Genomic DNA, 2,500 nt, shown 5'->3' on the forward strand with positions numbered 1-2,500 from the left:
CATATGACTACTGGCAGGATCAACCAGGTAACTATCGGGACGCCAGAGCGTGCGAGACGCACTGTGTCACTCGACCGTCCTCGTTCAGAGGGCCGGCCAACGCATCACACCAGTGCGGCCACGCGGACCGCAGAGGGTTCAACAATTTTGCAAATCCTCGGCCACAGACTCACCAACTGAAGGCAGGAGAGGGCAGCTGAGGCCCACTCGTTGCCTGCAGATACAGTCAATCACGGGGATCGACCGGCAGCGAGACCGTACGAATGCACTCGTGATTCGTGAAATGATGCAAACCTAACTGCACTCGACCGGAGGGAGCCAGCCCACTGATGACCAGTCACCAGCAGGTCAGACGCCCGCCGACACAGGCAGTCTACAACGATGCGGACACACGGATGAACCGCTGCAGTCACCCTACACAGCACCCGTCACTAGGAGCAACGCTGGAACTCGTCTCGTATGTAATTAAGCGTGACTTTTTTTGCCACAACACCCCACTTCACGACCTATCAACACGCTCATTTGTACGACACTCTTGTTTGGTTGCTTATCTAGCCCACGTGGTCACATTGTTCAATTCGTCTGCACTTGTATGGTAATTGCTTGCGATATATTGCTCAAATTTTCGCGCTACGCGCGTTCATTCCTTCATTCGTCTGCACTTGTATGGTAATTGCTCCAATTTTCCGGCGCGCAAATCCCCTCTGCAATGTTCCCATCTGCACTGTTCCCCGTCTGCACCCTTCCATTCCGCTAAACATACAGTTCAAGTTATACATGGCTAACATACAGTTACAATACAATACTGGAGATTGCACAATCTTTGCAACACAAATAGAAACAAGTGTGTTGAGCACTGTGGTTCCTTATTATATATGGGATGTGCTCATACATTTAAGTAGTAAAACAGACCACAGTGTGTGTACTCAAATTCCATATAAGGAAGGGTAATGCTCTATGCTTTTACTGTCTTGTTGCAAAGATTCTGTATAGTATTATAGTACACTCACTCACTCACTCACTCACTCACTCACTCACTATATTGCAGCACAACATCTATTCGCCAGCAGCCAGCCAGCCAGCCAGCCAGCCAGCCAGCCACCTCTTACTATTCATCAGTCGGTCGGTCGGTCGGTCGGTCGGTCGGTCGGTCGGTCGGTCGGTCGGTCGGTCGGTCGGTCGGTCGGTCGGTCGGTCGGTCGGTCGGTAGGTAGGTAGGTAGGTAGGTAGGTAGGTAGGTAGGTAGGTAGGTAGGTAGGTAGGTAGGTAGGTAGGTAGGTAGGTTGGTGGGCCGGCCAGTCAGCCAGCTACAACATAGCTTCACAAGCTACACAACAATTGCTGCTTTAACTACCAGCTGCAGCTTCTAATTATAACTACCCATTGAAGCTACTTTGTAACTAGGCGCTTTGTAAGGGGCCGCTTTGTAACTAGGCAAGGACTTCATTACACTAACATTAATTTTTTCCACCACGAGGACTTTAGGCTGGAAAATAGAAATAATAGGGCCTTAAGTGCTCGTTGACTTTACACTCCATGAACATTACAACTTTTTACCCACTACTTTTATTCCCACTTGAATTTACTGTACATTATTTGCGTATTGTTAGCAACGTACAATACAATACTACTTGAAGATAAGCTTGATATTGTTATGATCAAATGAAGCATGGCTCAATGAAGGTATATATAACTCACTCACTCACTCACTCACTCACTCACTCACTCACTCACTCACTCACTCACTCACTCACTCACTCACTCACTCACTCACTCACTCACTCACTCACTCACTCACTCACTCACTCACTCAGGGAAAATATTTAAATTTCCTGCTACAGTGCTGCTACATTGCAGCCCATAAAATCTGCACATTTCCTGAGGTGTCCTGCAAGTGTCCTGCAACCTACTTACAAAGGATAGTGCAACGTTTCCTGTATAGTTTCCTTTACTATTCCTGAAGTAGTTCAGGACTTGTGTAACATTCATAAGTCTACAGGAAATTTTGTATTTGTAAAGTATAAGAAATTTTGATATTTTTCCTGTGTCACTCACTATAATTAGGATAGTTATAATTATACGTGCGTAATTATACAATTACTGTTTGCAAGTAGCCATCATCACATACTTCAGTTGCTTGCAGTGCCATGACTATAATGACAAAGGCAGGGATCAATTGTAAAACTGTTGCTATCACAAAAAGAAAGTTTCGTCTTTGCGGTTTGGTAATGATCAACGAGGATTTAAGGCTGCAGTTTTCATATTTTTGGGCCTTAACTGCTCGTTGTGAAATATTCTGAAAACAAACAAAAATAAGAATGCAGAAGCCTACAACACCTGCTGTTCCCAGGCGGTCACCCATCCAAGTACTGGGCAGGCCCTACGTTGCTTAACTTCGGTGATCAGACGAGAACCGGTGTTTTCAACGTGGTATGGTCGTAGACACAAGTCAATGCATATCTCATGTACTTATGTGTGAAGTTCAGAAATATACTCGACT

At 45.7% G+C, this 2,500-nt stretch overlaps 2 non-coding genes across 2 annotated transcripts in view; both read right to left on the bottom strand.

Annotated features, from left to right (window-relative positions):
- Positions 1 to 30, bottom strand: part of LOC135332637 (small subunit ribosomal RNA) — a 1,812-nt gene extending 1,782 nt beyond the window's left edge. The window contains exon 1 of the ribosomal RNA XR_010393485.1: positions 1 to 30. This exon is cut by the window's left edge and continues 1,782 nt beyond it. This is a non-coding gene — a ribosomal RNA (small subunit ribosomal RNA).
- Positions 31 to 2,325: 2,295 nt separating this feature from the next.
- On the bottom strand, positions 2,326 to 2,444 carry LOC135332343 (5S ribosomal RNA). The gene has a single exon (XR_010393202.1). It is a non-coding gene; the product is annotated as a 5S ribosomal RNA (ribosomal RNA).
- Between the last annotated feature and the right edge of the window lie 56 nt (positions 2,445 to 2,500).

The sequence above is a fragment of the Halichondria panicea genome, chromosome 2 (genome assembly GCF_963675165.1).
Source record: "Halichondria panicea chromosome 2, odHalPani1.1, whole genome shotgun sequence".
NCBI classification, from domain to species: domain Eukaryota; kingdom Metazoa; phylum Porifera; class Demospongiae; order Suberitida; family Halichondriidae; genus Halichondria; species Halichondria panicea.